Source organism: Enhydra lutris, unplaced genomic scaffold (assembly GCF_002288905.1).
Source record: "Enhydra lutris kenyoni isolate GAN:26980312 unplaced genomic scaffold, ASM228890v2 scaffoldscaffold2, whole genome shotgun sequence".
NCBI lineage: Eukaryota > Metazoa > Chordata > Mammalia > Carnivora > Mustelidae > Enhydra > Enhydra lutris.
Genome location: NW_019154086.1, coordinates 62,580,431 through 62,605,424, shown reverse-complemented (window position 1 = coordinate 62,605,424; position 24,994 = coordinate 62,580,431).

Here is a 24,994-nt window from a genome sequence, read left to right as displayed (position 1 = left end):
AATCAGATTATTTTTTCCACACAATAGTGAAAGTTTCTACCTTCTGTTTCATGCTTTAATTTGTAAACTGTTTCTCTAGTCCTCTTTCTCTTAAGTTTTTCAGTATCATTAAATAAGTCATAGTCCTCACATTTTTTTATGGCATTCATAGTGTTCCAGTTCAGAGTCTCATCACTTAATACTAGCTAGCTATTTACTTTCTATCTCTAACCAAATGGAAATTCCCTCCAATCCCTGATGATCATTGTTATAATCACCACCAGTAGCAATTTTTGAATCAGTGAGGTTGTTAAAAAGCAAACGAAAGCAACTCGGTTGTAAGCAAGACTTTTGTTTATTAAAATGATAGTGAGAAAAACACTTAATTTCTTAAAAGACTAGAAAATCAGGCTTAGAAGCCATGTAGCCAGGAACTATGCCCCAAATCATACAGACTTGTTCAATGAGGGTCTTTCTGCCAATGCACCTGGGGAGATATTATAGTTTGCCCTGCTAATATCACTCACATTGGCACTAGAAGCTGCTTCTAGAAACCTTGTCACTGGTGCCTCTGAAAACCAATTGTATATGGAAGTACTGCTGCTACTCATTACCTAAATGGATCTTCATGGTCTTCTGATTCAGTTTCTGGAATGGGCAATCAAATTGAGAAGCCTATGATATATACTCATTTTCTAGCTGCAACAGTAAAAAAAAATAATAAAAGTCATATTTTTAGCCTCTCAAGTGGGAGATGGTAACTGCCTTTTAAGGATTATCTCAATAATATCAGTGTATTCATTTATTAAGCAGAGAGGAATGAAGAATGCTATTACAGTTACAACACTAATTTGCTTCCCCATATTCTGATTCACTGAAAGAAACATGGATTTTATTTGGTCATTATATGTATCATGGCTTTGAAAGAAAACTATGTATGTCTATGTGTGTGTGTATATACACATATATGTACATATATGCATTTATTAATCAGATTAATGCTTAAAGAATGTTAAAAACAATGTAATGAGATTATAGGTAAATACATTTAAAATTGCTTTAGAATACAAAAAGGTAGTAACTCAAAGTACTATAAAAAATTTAAATGCATAAGATTTAACTGTAACCCAAAATGCAATTATTCATGTTTTCATTTTGGCACTTATTTAGCATTACAAATAATGGAAATAAAATCCTAAAACATAAAATGTTTTGTCTGTAAAATGTAAAGAATGTCAGTAGACAGGATAGTTATAAAATTTAATACTAACATGCTATAAGTACACTCATTTCTAAAGCATAAAGGAGATATTTTCACAGTCAATTTATTTCTAGAAATTTTCTTCCTAAGTAGGATAACACTTTGTCTGTTTTAAAGGGCTCAATATTTTTTACTAGTGAAATATAATTGTATTTCAAAATATGTTGTCTTAAATGTAATAAATTTGAATTCAAAATAAAATGGGGTGCCATCCATCGTATTTGTGGTTGTGGTTGAAGAGATAATATTTGACATCAGTAGCTCAATTTTTGCATTCTCTCTTTGTTAATTGTATGTTTAATTATGTACACTAAGATACAAAATGAGTCACAGTTTATTCCTTTTGCTGTTGTCTTTTTTTACTTAAATTCAGTTATCCAACATTTAGTACATCATTAGTTCAAGATTCAGTTAATCATCCATTGTATGATGGTGCCCTTCACATTATATGCACTCCTTAATTCCCACCACCCAGTTATCTCGTGCTCCCCACCCACCTCTCCTCAAGCAACTCTCAGTTTGTTTCCTACAGTTAAGATTCTCACATGGTTTGTCTCCACCTCTGATTTCTTCCCCTATGATCCTCTGCACTGTTTCTTATATTCCTCATATGAGTGAATCCATATGAAAATTGTTTTTCTTTGATTGGCTTATTTTCTCAGCATAATACCTTCCAGTTCCATCCACATTGATGTAAATGGTAAAACATCATCCTTTTGATGGCTGAGTAGTATTCTATTGTAGATATATACTGCACTTTTTTTTTCTTTCTAAAGATTTTATTTGACAGAGAGAAATTGAGAAGGCACAAGCAGGGGGAGGGGCAGACAGAGAGAGAGAAACAGGCTCCCCACAGGGCAGGGAGCCAGATGTGGGGCTTAATCCCAGGACCTGATATCACAACCTGATCCAAAGGCTGTTCTGTAGCTTAACCAACTGAACCACCTAGGCACCCCTACTGCATCTTCTTTATCCATTCCTTTGTCAATGGACATCTGGGCTCTTTCCATAGTTTGGCTATTGTGGACATTGCTGCTATAAACATTGGGGTACAGGTGCCCCTTTGGATCAGTACATTTGTATCCTTGGGGTAAATACCTAGTAGTACAGTTGTTGGGTTGTAGGGTAGCCCTATTTTTAACTTTCTGAGGAACTACCATACTGTTTTCCAGAGTGGCTGCTTCAGCTAGCATTCCCACCAATAGTATAAAAGGGTTCCACTTTCTCTGCATCCTTGCCAACATTTGTTGTTTCCTCACTTATTAATTTTAGTCATTCTCACTGTTGAGAGGTGGTATCTCATTTTGGTTTTGACTTGTATTTCCCTGATGCCAAGTGATGTGGAGCAATTTTTCATGTGTCTGTTAGCTATTCGTATGTCTGCTTTGGAGAAATGTCTGTGCATGTCTTCTGCCCATTTCTTGACTGGTTATTTGTTTTTTGGGTATTGAGTTTGATAAGTTCTTTATAGGACTTGGATACTAGCCCTTTTCTGATATGTCATTTGCAAATATCCTGTCCCATTGTATAGGCTGTCTTTTAGTTTTGCTATTTCCTTTGCTGTGCAGAAGTTTTTATCTTGTTGAAGTCCCAATAATTAGTTTCTTTTTTTTTTTTATCTCTCTGTCCTTTAGAATCATGTCTAGCTAGAAGTTGCTGTGGCCAAGGTCACAGAGGTTGCTGCCTGTGTTCTTCTCTAGAATTTTGATGAATTCCTGTCTCATATTTAGGTCTCATCCATTTTGAGTTTATCCTTGTGTATGGTGCAAAATAATGGTCCAGTTTTTGGACGCCCAGGTGTCTCAGTTGGTTAAGTGTCTGCCTTTGGCTCAGGTCGTGATTCCAGAGTCCTGAAATCAAGTCCCACATTAGGCTCCTTGCTCAGCGGAGAGCCTGCTTCTGTCTCTGCCTGCCACTTCCCCTTCTTGTGCTCTCTCTCTGACACATAAATAAATAAGACCTTGAAAGAAGGAAGGAAGGAAGGATAGAAAGAAAGAAAGAAAGAAAGAAAGAAAGAAAGAAAGAAAGAAAGAAAGGAAATTGTCCAGTTTTATTCTTCAACATGTGGCTGTCCAATTATCCCATCACCTTTTGTTGAAGAGACTGTCTTTTTTCCACTGGATTTTTTTTTTACTGCTTTGTCAAAGAATTATTGACCATAGACCTGAGGGTCAGTTTTTAGGTTCTCTATTCTGTTCCATCAATCTATGTCTCTGTTTTGTGCCAGTACCATGCTGTCTTGATGAATACAGCTTTGTAATAGAGCTTGAAGTCCAGAATTGTGATGCCACCAACTTTGGTTTTCTTTTTCAGTATTTCTCTGGCTATTCAGGGTCTCTTCTAGTTCCATACATATTTTAGGATTATTTGTTCCAGCTCTATGAAAAATGTCAATGGTATTTTGATAGGTATTGCTTTGAATGTGTAGATTGCTCTAGGTAGCATAGACATTTTCACAATATTTGTTCTTTTGATCCATGAGCATGGAATGTTTTTCCATTTCTGTGTGTCTTCCTCAATTTCTTTTCTTTTTTTCTTCTCTCTCTCTCCCTCTCCCTCTCTCTCTCTTTTTTTCTTTTTTTTTTTTTGGTAAGTGTTCTGTAGTTTTTCGAGTACAAATCCTTTACCTCTGGTTAGGTACATTCCTAGATATATTATGGTTTTGGATGCAGTTTTAAATGGAATCAATTCCTTAATTTCTCTTTCTTCTTTCTCAGTGTGTAGAAATGCAACTGATTTCTGTGTGTTGATTTCATATCCTGCCTCATTGCTGAATTCCTGTAGGAGTTCTAGCAATTTTGGGGTGGAGTCTTTTGGGTTTTCCACATAACATACCATGTCATCTATGAAGAGTAAGAGTTTGACTTCTTCTTAATCAATTTGAATGCCTTTTATTTCTTTTTGTTTTCTGATTGCTGAGTCTTAGGCTTCTAGTACAGTGTTGAACAACAGTGGTGAGAGTGGACATCCCTGTCATGTTCCTGACCTTAGGGGAAAATCTGATTGTTTTAGTGGGTCATCCTCACTTTCCTGTTGACTCGGGAGAAGAGAAGAAAGGGGTTCACCAAGGGTTTCACTTATGATACTAGTGTCATAAACTGATTTTTATTAAATACTTTTTCTTTCATTCATTTCTTTCACTTTGTTTCTTTTTTTTTAAAGATTTTGTGTTTTTATTTGAGAAAGAAAGAGCAAGCATGAACCCTGGGGGATTGGGGCGCAGAGGGAGAGAGAGAAGAAGATTCCCTACCTAGCAAGGTGCCCTTGAGATCATGACCTGAGCTGAAGTCAGACAATCAACCAACTGAGCCACCCAGGGGCCCCTTTCACTTTGTTTCTATAGTAGTAGAGATTACAAAACAAATTACCCTCTGATCAGAACCAGGCAATGGGGAGTGAAATGGGTCAATGGCTTAAGAAAACTGATCAAAATCTGATTGTTTTTATTATATACAAAGGGACAGTTTATTCTTAGTAAATGACACAATAGACTAAATGACAATTTAGAGTTTATCAGATCTGGTTAGGCATGAGTATGCGTGTGTGTTGGCATGTGCACACATGTGAATATATATTTCCAACACTAGAAAGGGTACCCTTGTGTTCAGAATGATTACCCTTAGTAATGTCAGAGTACCACATTTTACACTAGATGTAAATATTTGGTGTGTTTGTAAATTACATGCTGAATTTCAAATTGCTTTACTAGATAATGGTATTTTTAATCCACATTTTATCTCCCAGCCATAAATTGTGTATTTACACAACTCCCAATAGATTTTAGGAAGATAGCTCACAATAAATCTCAAAGTATTCAGTACGAAGGAAATTTACCTAAAATGTGTTATACTTTACTGTGCTTTGCAGTACATTTTTTACATTGAAGTGGAAACTTCTTGTTCCAGTAACTAAATAAGTTATGCAGCCTTATAATTAAATGTTTTTATTAATTATTATTTTATATGCATATGATCTTGGTTGTGGATGCATGTGCTTAAATTCAAATACATATAAATTTATGAATGAAATATATTTTATGACTTCACAAATTATTAGCCTTTAAACACAATTTATATAAAATGATTTCTATGAGCATGTATTTAAATTTAAAAAGGCATTAGTAAGTAAATATCAACTTATTTTACTTACTAGAGTATAAGGAACTTTCTCATTGTGGGATGCATGCAATCAATACTGATGTTAAACAGCATTTCACTTGTCTTATTAAATGGTTTCACTTTTTGTAAATTTTACAGTCATCCCTGAGACATAAAACCAATGGAGCATATCAGCTTGGATATTTTAATATCCACCGTGAATGTAGATATCTGGTACAACCCTCAATATACATATGTAGACATAGAAATATGCATCAAAATTCACCAGGTCAAGGAACAATCTCTTCTCACTCTCTTAATAGCTATGGGAAAATCTTGGTTTCAGGCAACTGTAAAAAGTAATATTTCATTGTTATGATATAATCAGATGACTCTATTGAGTGATGATAACATATAGTCATACATAATATTTTTATGTGTAGGAAAATTCAGAAGCATCTTTTTTTCAATAACATTTTAACTATTAGTGTTGCTACTGACAGGACTTACTTGCTACTTGACAGCATGTAAACCGTGAGAAGGATATCTGAAATCTTCTTTGATATCCCAATTTTATTTCCCAATACAGGTTAGCATGCTATACTTTACTCTTTATCAAATGACAGAATGATATAGTGAATATAAACATCTGAGTTATTCTTAGATCTCTGTTTCAAATGAAGCTCTACAAAAAAGATAAAATAAAATAGAAGGCAGTTACAAGTTTTCATTTTTATTTCATTTTTTTTTTTCTGGGCAATGCCACTCATAGCTAAAAGATTGACAGAAACCATGCTGGCATGATCTATGCTCCTTGGACACCAGAGACACGTACCATTTTTATCAAATTTATGCTTCAGGCATTGAATTTATCATAATAAGAACTAAAGAATTAGTGAGAGCAGATCTAACCTGAAGGCTGACTTCATGGTTTTTGTGATATGAGGAGTCACCTGGGGCTACTTGCTTAGAAGGGCCCACACTTAGTGCTCTGTTGTTGCCATTTTGAAATTCATGATAATTACCCAACAAATGGTCACCATTTTTATATTACACTTCCCCTGAAGATTATGTAACTTGTCCTGCCCAAACTGTGTAGAAAATCAGCAACCTTTACAGAAATCCATTGTTTGGTAGATTGTTCTAAGGGCTAATTGATGAAAGTATCAGTTGTTCTGTTCTTTTTTTTCATTTTCCCCTTGTGCCTTTTTTTAATACAAAGATTTTGAGCCTCTCCTTTAGGCAGGAACATAGAAAGGAAAGTAAGTCTTACTTATCTTTATAGCCTCAATGCCTAGCACACACATAGAAATTGTTCGTCAAATGTTTGCTTAAGTGAATTTAATTGACCAGCTGTAATGTTAGAGGGCATTTATTAGAAATGATCATTATTCTGTTATAGATTTATTTTTGCCACATTGAATTATGGTGGTAAAGTTTGTATGAAATACGTATATTTGCGGCACCTGGGTGACTCAGTGGGTTAAAGCCTCTGCCTTCAGCTCAGGTCATATCCCAGGGTCCTGGGATGGAGCCCTGCATAGGCCCTCTGCTCAGCGGGAAGCCTGCTTCTCTTCCTCTCTCTGTCTGCCTACTTGAGATCTCTGTCTGTTAAATTTAAAATAAAATAAAATAAAATATGTATATTTAATGAATAGATAGCAATTCCAATACTAACACTTAAAAATATGCATGATAAAATAACAAATACCATTTCTGCTTTTGAAAATTCTTAAACTAAATAGAGGCAAAAGAATGTGAAAAATAAAATTTTAAAATGAGTTGATGACTTTTCCAATGTGGAGACTAAGAATATATAATATATATGTAATATATAATATATATATTTACAAAATAATTTTATAGAATTTAGAATTTGAAGAAATTACCCCACTCAAAATTATTGGATTATTTCCTGTGAGTTTAAATAAACAAAGCAAATATTCATATTCCTTCAATTGTCCCATAGTCCCATGACAACTGCCTACTTTCCTATATTCTTTGAATCCCAAGTTTTTATGAGCTTCCTTCAACACATTCCTTCATAAACAAGTAGCTAAAGACTCACATCAAAAATAAGCAAATTTTGAAGCAAGTTAATATTCGATTTTGCTTGTTCCTTAAGTTTTTTATATATTCAGAAAAGTTATTCAACTCATTTGAAGATTGCTTTATCCAACCAATGGGAAATTTTCTTCAAATGGGCTGATCAATAGTATTTTTCCTTTTTTTTTTTTCAATTTCATTGAGGTCTAATTGACATATACAGTTCTCAGATATTTAAAGTATACATCGTGAAAATCAGATGAATGAATACATTGTGAAAAGATTTCCTCTTCAAAGTAATTAACACATCCATCACCTCACATATTTATCAGGTTTGTTTTGTTTTTGTTTTTGATTTGTGATTTTTGTGGGTTTTTTTGGGGGGGTGGTGAAAACTCTCAGCAAATTTCAATTATACAATACAGTGTTATTAACTATGTTATGTGTACTATGTGTACTATGTTATACATTAGGTCCTAAGATGCTATTCATTTTATAGCTGAAATTTTGTACCATTTTACCAAACTCTCCCTATTTCACCTACTCCTAGCCCCTGGAAACCACTTTTTCTACTGTTTCTGTGAGTTTGATTTTTTTTTTTTAATTATACCTATATGTACTACTGTCATATTTGTCTTTTTCTGTCTGACTTATTTCACTTAGTGTAATGCATTCAGTGTCCATCTATGTTGTTACAAATGGCAGGATTTCCTTCTTTCTCGTGGCTGAATAATGTGCCATTATAATATATACCACACCTTTTTTATCCATTGATCCATAGATAGATAGATACAGGTTGTTTCCAGATCTTGGCTATGGTGAAAAATCCTGCAATTATCAGGGTGTAAAGATATCTCTTCGAGATACTGATTCATTTCCTTTAGATATGTACACAGAAGTGGGATTGCAGGATCATATGATAGTTCTATTTTTAATTTTTTGAGGAGCCTCCACATGGTTTCCATAGTGGCTGCACCAATTTACATTCTCACCAAGAGTGCACAGGTTTCCCTTTCTCCACATCCTCATCAGCATTTGTTATCTAGTGCCTTTTGCTAATAGCAATTCTAACACATGTGAGGTGATATCTCATTGTGGCTTTGATTAGCATTTCTCTGATGATTAGTGATGCTGAACATCTTTTTATGTACCTGTTGGCCATTTGTTTGTCTTCCTAAAAAAATGTCTCTGTTCATTTTATAATTAGATTTTTCTTTTTTTTTTTTTTCTTTTTTTGGCCCTTAGGTTGTGTGAGTTATTCATTCGTTTTGGATATTAACCCATCAAATAGATGATTTGTAAATATCTTCTCCTATTTCATAGTTTACCTTTTCATTGTAATGGTTTCCTTTCTTGTGCAGAAGCTTTTGAATTTGATGTAGTCTTATTTCTTTATTTTTTATGTGTTGTCTTTAGTTTTTATATTAAATTCAAAAAAATTTTACCAAGACTGGTATCAAGGAACTTTTTCCCAGTGTTTTCCCCTAGGATTTTTATGATTTCTGGTCTTATGGATGGACACATTACTTTTCTAGCATGTGTATTTCATTTAATTCAAAGTTTTAATACTGTTTATTAATGGGATTTAGAAGAAATCTCATGATGAAATGGAAAATTTTTTCATGTAATTTCCTAACGATCCTTTTTATAATTGTAATTTTATGTAACAGGACTTAAAAAATAATAATGAGAAAGAGGAGAAAAAGAAGGAAAGGAGGAAGGAAGAAAGGAAGGAAGGAAGGAAGGAAATGTCCAAAATTTCCATTGATTTTTATATAGAAGAGTCACAATATCATTACAGTGTTATTTATTATCTGCATGTTATTAGTTTTCACTTCATTTAAGTGAATTCTTCTAAAATTGGTCATTATTAGTTAGAGTTATAAAATATGCTTCTGGAAGGTTTCTTTATGTGAACTGATTTATAGGGAATTATTCTCTTGAGACAAATTATATCCCTTAATTATGATTTGTTAAATTACAAAAAGGTTTCATTATGGGGCGCCTGGGTGGCTCAGTGGGTTAAGCCTCTGCCTTCGGCTCAGGTCATGATCTCAGGGTCTTGGGATTGAGCTCTGAATAGGGCTCTCTGCTCAGTGGGGAGACTGCTTCCCCCTCTCTCTCTGCCTCCCTCTCTGCCTACTTGTGATCTCTCTGTCAAATTAATAAATAAAATCTTAAAAAAAGGTTTCATTATGAACATTAATTTTAATGTGAAATACATATATAATTTTATGATTTACATACTTCTATAAAAATACTCATCTCCAAGGCTTTTCACAGATCATTTGCTGAAATCAGAAGGAAGATTAAGCTGATCCTGGGCATAGCCATGTTTGTTTGAGGAGTCATCTGGAACCATTCTAATTAGGAAAATAATGGACAAATCAATGTTTATGTCTTCTTTCATCCCTGATGAGTCTGATACATATGAGTTACAGGATATTTTCTGAATTCTGCATTTCTAGACAACAGTTTGGATCTTGAAAAAACATCAAAATCTACTGACAGGAAGTAGACCTCCATACATCCATAAAGAAAGAAAGGTAATAGAAAAGGTGGATTATTATAGATTTAGTTAATACATACTGCACATACAACCATCATAAAAAATAAATGCAGATGAATTTGGAACAACACAGGTTATATACATGAATTCCTGCCTACTGCACATACAACAATCATAAAAAATAAATTCAGATGAATTTGGAATAACACAGGTTATACACATGAATTCCTGTCTTCGGAGAACAATCAGATGCCAGAAGTCTTATCCTAAGAAATCTACATAGAATTTAGATCCTCAAGCATATTTCTGACTATAATTCATGAGTGAAATGTTAGAGAAACTTAATCTCCTTATCAAAATCCCCTAAAACTGGGGCGCCTGGGTGGCTCAGTGGGTTAAGCCGCTGCCTTCAGCTCAGGTCATGATCTCAGGGTCCTGGGATCGAGTCCCCCATCGAGCTCTCTGCTCAGCAGGGAGTCTGCTTCTCTCTCTCTCTCTCTCTGCCTGCCTCTCCATCTACTTGTGATCTCTCTCTGTCAAATAAATAAATAAAATCTTTTTAAAAAAATGCCCTAATACTCCTAAAACCAAATAGATCTTCATTCCGCTTAATTACAAAAAATTGAAAGTTTCTAAAGTGTTATGCCTGAACCTGTGTGGGTGACCTTATTTATTCTGTATAAATCACAAAGATGTGCTACAGCAAAAAGAAATATTTGTGTGTGTATATATATATGCAAACATAGGTATGTGCATAAGCTTGTGTGTGTGTAAATGGATATATAAGTAGATAAATAGGTAAATAGGTAAAATTTTGTCATTTCAGACTTATATGTACTTGCTTTATCTCAATCTTAGCTCATTTCCTTTCTTTACACTGTTAGGAAAAAAAAAAAAAAAACTTGTTCATTATGTATTTTTATAGTAAGTAGGGTATTTTTTTATTTTTACCCTGGAGGTCAAAGCTTTGATTAGAGATACAAATATATCTTCATTCGTACACTTCGTCTTTGCATTCCACTTCAGTTTTGACTTTGGGTTTTTTATAGTGAGTCCTTGGTGACATTATTTTGTTAGGCTACTCAAAAAGAAATAGAGGTGAATACATCATTAAAAACACCAGTAAAATAATATCAGACAAAAAGTTCAATGTATTATCAAGGGAAAAAATAGTAAGACAATACATACATTCCAACACTTTCATCCAAGAGACTGGGAGAATTTTCAAGAAATTTACCACAGGAAAATGTAATAATGCCTAGAGTATAGATGGCAGTAATTGCAGCAAAGGAAGGTATCTAAATTCTATACATGGTTTGGTAATAACGTATGTTATCCAAATGTCTGTTTACAATCAGTAGCAAAGCATGGCTATCAATAGCAAATAACATTAACTGCAAAGAGCCTTTACTTAGAAACAGGCATTTGTTTCAGAATAGGTGAGTACATTTCTCAAAACATTAAAATCAACCAGTTAAAACCAGATTCATATATATGGAACCAGTTGCTATCATGTATATTCATGAAGGAATCATACCTATTGAATAGAATGTTATTAATGTTTGTGAAGATGATCAATTAACAACCAGACCTGCCCTCTGAATATTGATCCTTTTTTTAATGCCTTTGATTAAAAAGTTTCCTGAAAGAATAACACTCAAATCTAAATTCTGAATATTGAATAAAGCTGCAATTTGAAAACATTGAAAAATATGGAAAACTTTACTCCTTGATTGAAAAGGTTAAGATATATTTTAGTCGTCTGTCACAGTCAGCTTTCTTCCCTTCACTTTGTGAAAAATTAGACATTTACAACACCTTTAAGTTCCCTTTATTCATTCATATTATAGTGATGGGTTGAGGAAGGACACATAAGACAGAGAAAAAATGCAAAAGCTTTATCCAAAATGCAAGTGATGAGGAGAGCCTGGGTGGCTCAGTCTAGGTTAAATGCCTGCCTTTGGCTCAGGTCATGATTCCAGGGTCCTGGGATGGAGCCCCTTATCAGGGTCTCTCTTCAGTGGGGAGCCTGCTTCTCTCTCTCCCACTGCCTGTGGCTCCCTGTGTTTGTGCTTGTACATGTGCATGCCTTCTCTCTCACAAATAAATAAATAAAATCCTTTAAGAAATGTAGGTGATGAATCACTAAATTCTACTCCTGAAAACAATATAACCCTATATGTTAACTAACTAGAATTTAAATAAAATCTTGAAACAAAAAAAAAAAAATGCATAACACATCCAGTGTTCTATATACACATATGTAAAGTTCCAACTGGTTTTCTAAGGTATAGAGTAGTATGGAGTAAACAGCATAGACTCAAGCCACACAGAATTCAAAACAGATTAGAAGGATCATCTCACAATGTGTATGTTGTAGTTGTCATCTCATGTTGGGTGGTATGGTTTCCCTAAAATAAGACATAGAAACAGGTTTACCCAACCACTCTTACTATCACAAAGGACTCACTGAAAAACCAACTGGACAAATTCTAGATCAAAAATAAAAGATTCCATTAAAAAAATGTTATTTGCAATATTCTGTATCCCCAATACTACATTTACAACTACAGAAACTCTAAAAAACTTAAAATCATTATTCTTACATTCAAGAAGCTTAAATCTAGATAGATCAAATAAAATAAATGTAATGAACTTAAATAAATTAGGGGCTTAACTAATTCAGAGAAGTGAGTTATTATTAATATTGAATTTGGCATCAGTTGTTATTCATAATAATCATCCTTCTCAATGACCAGATTTCAAATATTTTCAAGCAAATATGACACGTGACAAAACTTGTGAGGTTGATATTAGGCTACATTTATGAGAAGATCTGCTATTCTTTACACATTTAAGTGTAGTAGTGCCTTAGTAAGTTAACGAATAATGAGACAGACAAGAAAGTTTTTTTCAGTAAGCACCTAATAAAACTAATACTAACACTAATGTATTCACAAATTTCAGTTCAGTGCTTACCATGATCTTATATTGATGTTGGCACTGGAAAGATAACAATGAATAAGACAGGTGTAGCTCTTGTTTCATAAGGCACACAGACCAGTATCTTTTAAAGGACAATGTTTATTAAAAGGCAGTAAGTAGATGAACTTATATATTTATTGAAAGTAATCATTTTTATTTGAGGGCTTAACTATGAGTTACCATAAAGATGTATCTAAGAACTTGGAAATAAAGAGATTAAAACTGTCTTCTGAGCTAAAATTTAACTCAATATATCCTGGATTAGAGAAAAGATCAACAAAGTCATCTTAAAAATAATGGCTTCAAACTTTTATGACAAACTGTAATTTACTTGAATATACTAACATACTAAGGAAAGGAATCATTCAAAAGTAGGTTGTCAGGGGCACCTGGGTGGCTCAGTGGGTTAAAGCCACTGCCTTTGGCTCAGGTCATGATCCCAGAGTCCTGGGATCGAGCCCCACATCAGGCTCCCTGCTCAGCGGGGAGCCTGCTTCCTCCTCTCTCTCTGCCTGCCTCTCTGCCTACTTGTGATCTCTGCCTGTCAAATAAATAAATAAAATCTTTAAAAAAAAAAAAAAAGGTAGGTTGTCAGTCTTGGAAGCCAGGAGAAGAAAGAATCTTGGAAAAACTTTGACAGACCTCATCCAAACATGCTTCTGAAGCAGAAGAGAGTTATGTTCTTAAACAATGCATGCTTTCTCAAAACCAGAATTAAGATGTAATAGTATTAAAAGTCTATAACTTAATAATGTGCACACCAAACAAATTTCTGGATTTAATTTGCTTTTTAATGGGATCTACTTTCAAGGAAAGATGTGAGTCACGTTGATGAAAGTATTATAGTCTGTGCGATGGCTTAAATGAGACATTGGCATTCTGACTTTATACATCAGTCTCTGTGACTTTAGTGAATGTGAGGCTAACTCTGAAAGCAATCCATGTTCAGCATGCTGAAGGAATGAGGATTCAAAACCTGAAAACCTGAGCTGGATCATGACAAGTGCATTAAGGTAATAAACACCTTCTATCAAAACACATTATTTGGCTTTCCCAGGCCACAGTCCAGTTTAACAGGTGAATTATTGAACATGCATGACATTATTACTGTGAATTTCTACAATTTTTAATGTTTTAGGTTTTTGCGTGAAAAATAGAACCACAACTATAAGTATTGCATGCCATTTTGAGATGTATACACCTAACTTAAATTCCATGGGTGTATTACACAAATCTTCTCTGAGGTTGTGGGCATTGATAGTCTGACAATCACATTAGTGGGCTAGGTAATATTTTATAAATCACAGTGTATTGGCAGAAATGAACATGGGCGAGGACTATGGAAAGACAATTTCAGAAAAGGGACTCTGAACAAATATGTTTTCACGGAGCATAGTATATCTTAGGACCTAGTGAGCAGAGTGATTCTAGTAAATCACTCCATACGATTGTGTTTAATAACAAGTATTTGAGTTGGAAGGCCTTTTTGATCCCAAGTGAAGCCTTCTGAAAAGCTTATCTTTTATCAAGCTATTTCTCATTTACTTCTAAATTCTCTGACACGAAATTTAATCTGTCTTTGATTCTCAAAATTAGGTGGCAGAGAGGAAAGAATGCTTCTTAAATATATATATCAATAATAATAATAATAATAATAATAAACCTTCACGGACTATCCTTGTTTTCAGTACTTCTTTCAAGCATCTGTTTTTCTATTGTTTGAATTTTTTCCAAATAATTTTGATTTAAATTTCTTTCTCTTTCTCTCTCTCTTTTAATCTTCCTGGTGACATTCCATCAGTCAAATTATCATGGCAAGAGCTTGTCCTCACAATCCTTAATTGAAAATTCTAGAAGGAAGCTGTTGTCAGTGTTCATTTTATTGTTTTAGTCATGACTGCCCTGGCAGAATGCTAACTTAACCAGCAATATCAAGCAGCTGTCCACAAATTAGGTCCTTCATGGGGCAAGGGTTGGGGAGAGGGCAGAGTAAAGAAGAAGAGAAGGCTCTAATGAAGTACAGATCCACTGGCCTTCTCCCAGTGATTACCAGGAGGATTTTAAGTGCAGAAGGTCTTTGTTATATTCGTGGTCAATAGTAGCAGAAGTAGTATTACTAGTAGTACTAACAAATTGGGTATTGATTGAGTGCAAAAAGTATTTTCCCATGCATTTTTATCAACGAATAAAACCAGACCGTAAAATTTCATTAATTTGGTAGAATGTGCTAGAAGCTGAGGATAATAAAAAAAAAGTGTCTCTATGTTTTAATGTAACCTTTCTGGCCCTTCACTATTAACCATTGAACAGTCTTTTAATGTGCATCCCTGATGGGCATGAAGAACATCAATTTCAAAAAGGCTAAGAAACGAGTAGCCACTGGGGCAGAGCCACCACCCTAGCCAAGTGATGAAGCATTTCTAAAAGGGACTAATGAGGTCTGGACAGTGTGTAGAATCCAAGGTGGTTCTGGCTCCCTCACCAAGTCGGATGCTGGCTAGTATCTCCAGCCTTGTCAGCCAGCCTGCCAAAGTTAAAATAAACCCAGGGCAGCTTATCTTTTATTCAGATTAATTAGCTCCTGGGTAGCATGATGAAAATTAATTAGGAAAACACTGGAAAAGATAATGTACAATGTTATCATTGAGAACTTCAAGGTCTTACAGTGTTGGACCAATAAAAAAAAAACCTGTTTCCACATGTTTGGGATAATCTTCTGTTTGTGCTTTGGAGTTATTTGCCAGAGGCATTAAGTCAAAGTCACTGATTCAGTCCTGGTGATTTCTGATTTCCTGTGAATAGTTGTGGGTGTGTCTTCTGAACTGTCTGCAGGAACTTCACATAAGGCATTAGGTTCATTTTCTAGGGTTTTTTGGTAGTTCTTTTTTTTTTTTTTCCTTTTCTCTCTCTCTTTTTTTAATATACTAATTTACTGAAAACAAAAACAAATTTAAAATCTTTAATTTCTGGGTAAATGCTTATTGGTAGTAAAAATATAGAGTTGAGGGGCGCCTGGGTGGCTCAGTGGGTTAAAGCCTCTGCCTTCGGCTCAGGTCATGGTCTTAGGGTCCTGGAATGGAGCCCCGCATCGGGCTCTCTGCTCGGTGGGGAGCCTGCTTCCCCCTCTCTCTCTGCCTGCCTCTCTGCCTACTTGTGATCTCTATCAAATAAATAAATAAAAATCTTTAAAAAAAATATAGGAGTTGAGGTTAAAATGAGACACTTCCAGGTTATTTTTTTATAAAAAATATAAGAATGTTTCGCCATAACCATATTTAAAACACATCATACCATAGAACTTTCTTCACGTCCCCCACTATTACAATAAAAACTGCAAAGATATATTTAGTTCATAATTATTCATTTTCAATACCTGAAAATTATTGCTGGAAATCACTATTAGATCTAAAGCTCTCACCTAATTCTGTTTGAACACAGCTCGTTTTAACAGATTCTATTAAGTTTCCAGGATAATTATGGTTCCTAAAATATAACTCCACACAGTAAAAGCTGCTATACGTGGAGCAGCAGCTCTAAGCCAACTCCCCGCAACAGTGTTTTAAAGAGCTTCCAGTGTTATTTTCCATAATAAGGCCCACTAGTTGGCAGAACCCCTGGAAGCTGTGCAAACAGCAACACATCTGTTCTCTAAGAGGCAAAATGCTGTGTCTCAGTTGAGATGTTTATTCTCTTTACCAGCAACATTGTGAAAGGGCAAAGCCTGGAGCTGGCTAGAAGAAATTTTCCTTTATAGGCTTGCATATTTTTATAGGAAGAGAAAAATCTGGCAATGGCAAAGACAGTGAACTCCTGCACTTCGATTCATGATACTTAGAGAGTAGCCTCTCTTTCACATTGGCAAAATCAAAGGTGTATGCCATGTTTTGTGTGTGTGAAGTCTTAAGACTGAAGACAAGCTGAAGTCCACAGCAGGAAAGGAAAATTTTGAAGTTCATTAATTAGCTTGTTTAAACTATTATTTCCAGAACTGATTATTTGTTTAAATGAGAGGATCGGCCTTGAGTTTTAGTGCTTGTGAGTAAATAAAATGTTTTTGCGTTTTTGCATTTGCAAGCATACTTGAATTTCATGTCTTGTTTTTTTAACCAAGGAACAAAGTTTAGCCAAGATTTTCATGTTAATTACACCTCTTCTAAGATATGACTTAATCTGAAGGAATAAATAATTACCCTTTACAATAAAAATGGGGAGCTCCTGTGGAAAGTGCATCATTTCTACTTTACAAATATGAACTCCATACTAGAAACTATCAAAGTCATATTTACAGCCTTACTATACCCCTGAGCTTCAATGCTCCGTGTCTTGCTCCTTCCTGAATATTTAGATATTTTCCCAGCTATTCAAAAGACAACAGGTTCAAATCTAAATTTCTTTTTTTTTTTCTATCCCCCAATAATGCTTCCTTTCTTGTTCCTGCTTGCATTGCTTTTTTTGGTGTTTTCAAAAGTGCATATTATTTTAACAACACTGTCACTCTCAGTCAACCAGGTGAAAACACAGCACTCTCCCACATCTCCCCATCCAGTCAATCTTCTTCCCTGTTACTACCTGCCTGCTTTGAAGCTTCGTTTCTTACCTTCTACATACAAAGATGAGTCTTCTATATTGTTTTTCCCCACCAGCATCTGCCTTTCTAATCTGTTACAAACACTACAGTTAGATTTCTGATTCCTTACTCAAGGACACTACCATCTACCGTGCAAAGCTCAGAGACTTTAACTCCGCCATCAAGGCTCAACCCCTACAAAGAATCAGATGAACTGTTGAACAAACATAGATGTGGAGCAATTTATTCTATCACCTGGTAGCCATCAGGAACTATGCTGTGCACTAGAACATAATGCAAGCTGAACCAAAGTGGCCTTTCTCCTTATGGAGCCTATAGCCTACTGGGAAGCTAAACTTGTGTGAGGTTTCTTGTTCCACTCACTCCTAGCTGGGTGACTGAACAAGTGGCTTACCCTCGCTGACTTGTTTTGTGTATTAAATGGTGATTAAGGCAAAGAAAGTACTTACCCTTATTGAATTGATGTAAGAATTAAATATTTCTGGTTCAGGGCATTTATTCTGAGGTTATTCAGTGAAGACAAGTACTTCTTTCCATTCTCTCCAATTGGCCACATACCAGATTTAGCAACTTCTACTCTGAAGAGTCATGCCAGTTGTTGTCTCAAGGCTTCCCCCAGTGCTGAAGTTTCATTTTCTCTGGCATCTAAATCTCTATCATGTGCCTTCCCTTATTATTTTAATTAACTTTATCATGGTCATTATTATGATTACCGTATTTATTACCACTTCTTTTACCATAATTGCTATTGTCGTTTTTGAAATTCTTACTGTGATCTAGGACTTACTTTTATTTAATCATCATTAAAGAAAGTATAATATTATTCCCACTTTACAGATGAGAAAACTAAAGTGTGTTGTTAAATGGGAAGGTGTTAAGTAGCTTACTAGCTCATACCACATCACTTAGCTAATAAATCATGAAATTAGGATTCAAATCTACATCTGCTTGACTCCGAAACCCACACTCTTAGCCTCTGTATTATGGGACTTGTCACAGGCTCCTGCAATGTCATGAGCCTGTCTTGGGCAGTCTATTAGCAGACACATCTATTAAAATATATCTAAATGATATAATAAAAAGATATCTCTTAATACCTTTATTAAAAACATAAATTATGTTTTTGTATAACACTTTTGTATCATCCCCTCACCCAGGACCAGGCCTACGGTAAGTGTTGAATACATATTTATTGACTGAATAAACATATGGCTGAAGGAGAGAAGCTACATTTGTGGAATAGAAACATCAGGGGGGATGTGAAGGGAAACGGGATTTATCAGGTTTTCTGTGTGCCTCATCCTCTCTAACAGCATAGGCAAAAGTGAAATGGAGGGAAAAAAGAAGTTCAGACCATGATGAAGATGATTAAAGAGAGTACAGAGCAGCTGTCAAAGCAAATATCAAGCAACATTAATAACTTTATAGCTCACCATGAGGCTGTCTCAAATATTTCCAAGAAAACAGGATCCTTGCTGTTGCACAGAGTAAGTGAGACTAATAATCAAGTACAGATTCAAAGAATATTTTTCGTTGGATACCTTAAGCTGCAAAATTAAAAAAAAAAAGACCCTTAAACTAATGGAAAAATACATGACTCAGAGGAAAATATTATTGCATTCTTGGTATTTTAATTTGATGCAGAGTTGATAAGAAACAAGATCTGCAACATTCACCACCTATTGTCTACGTTGTTTGAATACTCAGATAACATCCCCAAACTTCTGACGCTTATCCAAAAATAACTGTGTTGGGAGACTTACCAGTGAAATGCTTCAGGACTCCCAAGAATGGCTCTTAGAAGCATTTCAACCTGTCCAGTAGGTTTGAAAGTTGACCTCCGTGGATAAAAGTGTAAATTTGAGGGGCTGCCTGGGTGGCTCAGAGGGTTAAGCCTCTGCCTTCAGCTTGGGTCCTGATCTCAGGGTTCTGGGATCAAGTCCCACATCAGGCTCTCTGCTAGGCAGGGAGCCTGCTTCCTCCTCTCTCTCTCTCCGCTTGTGATCTCTCTCTCTGTCAAATAAATAAAATCTAAAAAAAAAAAAAAAAAAAAAAAGTGTAAATTTGAGATCAGATGCTACCACACATGAAGTTATTTAAAATAGTTTGTATTTTTTAAGTGGCAGTGACTCTACATATAAGTTTCTTGTACATTAATAACAACTTATCCACATGATTTCTTGACTGTAGCGTAAGTCTGTTTATTTGCTCACCGACACAGTTTTTCACTGAAATAAGCTTTTGTGGGTTTTGTGTTGTGACATCTGTGTGTCCCTGGCTGTAGATAATGTGAGCAACAGAGGAAGCAGTAGATTTGGTCTTTGGTCCCCTTGAACTGACATTTATAGTTTATAAGCATTAGGAATAAAAAAGCAAACACTTTTAATCATACTCAGATTTGGTGATGTGAAACAATAAATATTATTGTTCTTCTCAACTTCCACTGCCCTATTTGATTTTGAATTAAAAAAAGAAATAGCAGGGAGAAAAAAGAGGAATAAAAATTGGGAAAGAACAAAAATGTCTAAACCAGTAGGGAGTAACGTGAAAGGTAGATGGTGTGAAGAGAGCTATGGTCCTGCTGGACAGCAGCTCCTGCAGTTTTCATTGGTAGTGTAGAATTGCACTATGGGTACTTTTATTCTCTGCTTGAAATAGTCTTCTTTATCTGGTTATTCCTTACATTTCAAATCTGGACTTACGTGTTGCCTTTTATGGATACTAGCTCTAACTAAACTTCCTAAAGGGATCCACTTTCCACTATCTGAAGGTACCATCACACAAACAATGATTGGTCTCAGTCTTTCCCAGGAAAATATCTGTCTCATGAAGCTAACTACCTTCTTACTGTGTTCATCTCTATATCCTTTGGGCCTGGCACATAATAGGTACTCCATAAATTTTTGTCACATGAATAAATGAATGAATTACCATTTTATGTACTACTTTTCAAAAGAGTATGTCCATACATAACATTAGAAAGTTCTTTTGTTTGGTTATTATGTTTTGTTTTGTTTTTCTCTTACACATTGTGGAACATACACTCATGTAAGGACCTGGTCCTTATTTATTTAAAACAACTATTTCCAACAGCCCAAATGTCTTGGAACAGAATGAGGTATGCATACCATAGTCAGGAAGGGCTTTTGAGTTTTTATCTACTCTCCCCATGTAGCAGACTTCTATACCAGTTGCACAACTGTCACACAAGATAATAACTTGACCTTGAGTATATTATGTGGAATCCATGTGTTGATCTATCTCATAGACCTTTGCTTTTATAATACTCGAATTTATAAAGAGAAATATCATAAATTTATAGAAGTTAGACTAACAGTATGCTCAAAGAGAAAGAAAGAGAAAGATGTAGAAAAGAATGGTATTTCAGAATTCAACTCTGAATAAAATTAGTCTTGAAAGCAGTAATCATCCAAAGAAATGGTAGAGAAAATTGTACCTTTTTTTTAAAATTTCTGCAAGGACCAGTAGAAGAGACTGATGCTGTAACTCAGAAGAGTTCCTGAGATTGTCAAGACTAGGGTTCCAAACATTCTGTAGGAAAATAAAGCTCTCAAGTCTTTTTCCTGCAAGCTAGGTAAATTGTGCCTTGCTCTTACTTAGCTGTATAGGATGTATATCCAAACTAAAATGGTAAACTGGAACTTCTATCACAGGTGAAGACTTTTTTCTTTTATAAGTGGCATTTCTTTCAAGTTAGTAAAGAATGCGGTAGAAAAAAAAAAGAATGGGTAGGAAATGGTTATTCAATTATCTGACCTTAGGTTTATAATAAAACATTAAAACACTAATCCCTAGATTCTTAATCCTTAATCCTTCTAGAATAGAGTCCTACTAGAAACAAATTTGCTATTTATTTCCCTTTTTTAAGAACTATATAATTCAAACATTTGAAGCTTCAATGTATGGCCTTTAAAGCAAGAACAAAGTGAAATATTCATTTGGTTGGTGAACAAATAGAGATGAAGAAAGTATCTGTTTACTAAAAATACAAATAAGGGAATGAAAAAGTATTAATTGCTCTTCAGATGTTTGAGAGAATAAGAAGGATATTTTATATTTTATCAGTTAGCTTTGGAATAAAGTTAAAAAAGTATAGATCAGACAAATACATAGTTTACATGTTTAGAAGGCTTCATCCTTGAATGTAGTGCTATCTGATATATTTATGGTATAATCTGGTAAAATTGATTAGTTGCAAAGCATAAATGGATTTGAGAACAATATCTTATATCACTGAGCTTCAATGAGATCATCCTAAAAAGGGTGTTTATGCATAGAGCTGAGAAAACCCAGAGATGTAATGATGTCTTATTTTATGTCTCCGTTAGAGAAAATTATGCTAGTTCAGGATTGTCTGAATATCTCTCTTTAGTCCCAGAATAAAATAAGAATTTAGGGAGTATCGGGAGCACCTGGGTGGCTCAGTGGGTTAAAGCCTCTGCCTTCTGCTCAGGGTCCTGGGATCAAGCCCCGCATCAGGCTCTCTGCTCAGCAAGGAGCCTGTTTCCTCCTCTCTCTCTGCCTGCTTCTCTGTGATCTCTGTCTGTCAAATAAATAAATAAACTCTTAAAAAAAAAAAAAAAGAACTTAGGGAGTATCGAAACTGATATTTGAAGACAAAAAGAAAAGAAAACAAAACAAAACAAAACAAAAAAAAAAAACTTCCTTTTTACAACCTCTCTGTTATCAGTGAGAACTCTTACTATTGTCATTAGTAATCATAAAGACTGATGTTCCCTTTTCCTTCTTATCTCTTCCTCTTGAAATAACAAAAGATGCAACATTAACTTTTGTGGATCATATTTGATTTACCTCTTTCTAGATACCAAAAATTTGGGGGATTTATTTTGTAAATCAATTAGAACTGCACAAAAATCCTATTCCTTCTGTTCATGTAGTGAGGGATGCCTAAAGCTACAGGATATGGGGATTATTAGATATGCTTTTCTAAGGAGGAAATAGTAAGACAAAAATGGCCTGCCTGAAGTTACAGTTTATAGATTGGAAAAAGGCACAGACAATTAAAAGATGGAGCTACTTAGGGCAAATTACTTGCAATCAAGCTGCAACTAAATGAGCTTCTTGATGAGGAAGCCAAATTTATGTTGTTTCAAACCATGGAGAGACGTTAAAGAAGTTGAAAGGTGAGCAAAATGTTAGTACAATTGGATCCAGATAGGTTGATAAGAGAAGTTATAGAGGCAATTTAAACAATGTCTTCTGAAACACACATAAGCAGGCATGTGTGCACACGTGCGTGCTCGCACTCTCCCCACCCCACAGAATCATACACAAAACACCTCAAAATGGAAGACTGTATGATTATATACACTTTCAGTTTCCGTTTATATTTTATGTAGATGCCCCTTCTCATCATAAAAGGCCTGTGGCTTAAGAAGCTCAATCACAGAATGTAATCATTTTCCCCCAAATCTGCAATTTACTAGAGACATTTTAATTGAAAATGATGTATTGTTTAAACTCCAAACAACTGTGTTTTCACTTTGTTTCTCCCTGCCCTAAATTATCCCGTGTCAACTCTTTGAGTTGATTTTGAAAGAATATATTTGATAATGAATTCAGATCTTACACAAAGCACAGAAACCATGTGAAAGCTTCAAATGTGAAATATCACATTTCTTTCTTTATTGCTAGATATAAACTTTTGCATTCAGGGCTGCATGCTTCATTTTCACTGAAAGCAGAGTATTGTCTACATATATCTGTCTGAATGGAATGACTTTAAGGATTTTGTAATTTTGAAAAGGCATAGAACTAGGCTATCCTTCATCCCATTTCTGTTGCATTGGAATGTTAGGCATAACAAGGTAGACAAAAGAAAGGTATAATGGAGATCCTAATGGGTCATTAGCAAGTACAAGTCTATGTAGAAAGACATACTTTCCTGCTGGCATTTTCCCTTATCTTGATTTCCTTCTTTTTCCATGCATTCAAGTTTGCATTCAAGTTTTTCATGAACAGAATCAGGGAGGGGAGGACGGAATTAACAGTTCTTGTCTGAAAAAGACAAAAACGAAACAAAACACCTTTCTTCTTCAAATGGTCCATTTCAGGAAGTGAAACTTCTCTAATAATTAAGAACTGAAAAGGATAATAAAGAAAATGCCCATATTTAGAGCAATAAATACCATTGCAATTCGATGCTGGCAGGTTTTCTTACAGTTGAAGTGTAATATTGTCCGCATTGCCCTCGCCAGGTCTGCCACTGAAAAACAGTGCAGGAAAATGCCCTTCGGCCCACAGTAGTAACAAAGGGGTCTTTTCTCCATGTGACATTGTCCAGCTACCTCTCTCATTTAATGAAATGTGGAGAAATTAAATAGAACATACTCTATAGGGCACTGAGAAGAGGTTTGGCCCTGAAAATGTAATTTGTATCTTTGTTTCTTCCCAATGAGTTATACATTTTCAGTGGCATATTTTAAGCATTTTTGAAAGGTGTCTCATTATATTAAACATTGGCCACAGGAGCATTTGGCCATTCAAGCCATATCACCTGAAAGTGATGGGATTTCCAAATTCTCCCTGAATCAGCCTGGTAAGATCTTAAAGTAGGACATAAATATACAGGATAAAGTTCGTTATTAACTGTCCTATTAACAGTTAACTGAGTGACCAAAAATGGGCATGAGTGACTTTTTTTATTAATGACATCTTAATTGTGACCTAGTGAGGTAGATCTGCTTTTAATGAGCATCTAGGAGGACCTGACCAAGTACCCCTCGAGTCTGAAGCAGCTAAACTCTCAACTGAAGTAAATCCTAGTAAAACCATGGAAACAGAATCAAGTGACCTGGTTTCCACTCTGCACGCCATCATTATCTGGCTAGAAAACTCCATGCAGATCAGTCTATCCTTCTGAAAAATGCTTCTTCATGCACAAAATGAAAGGGTTGAACTAAATAATTACTAAGATTCCTAAAACTTTGTGAATCTAAAAATACTTCCATTACCTTAGTTTGTTAATTAGTTAGAAGGAAAAAAAAAACTAATAAAAAGTGAAAATATTGGGGCACCTGGGTGGCTCAGTGGGTTAAAGACTCTGCCTTCAGGCTCAGGTCATGATTCCAGGGTCCTGGGATCAAGCCCCGCATCGGGCTCTCTGCTCAGCAGGAAGCCTGCTTCCCCCTCTCTCTTCCTCTGCCTGCCTCTCTGCCTACTTGTGGTCTCTGTCTGTCAAATAAACAAACAAAATCTTAAAAAAAAAAAAAAGGGAAAATCTTTGTATCTTTTTTTAAAAGAATTATTTATTTATTTGATAGAGAGAGAAAGAGAGAATAAGTGGGGGGAAGGGCAGAAGGAGAGAATTTTCAAGCAGACTCCCCACTGAGCACAAAGCCCAAAGCTGGCTCCATCCCATGACCTATATATGAGATCATGACCCAAGACAAAACCAAGAGTCAGACGCTTAACCAACTGTCTCGAAAATCTTCGTATTCTTATGTGGAACTGGGACCCATATCTACTTTAGGAATAGCTAGTTCAGT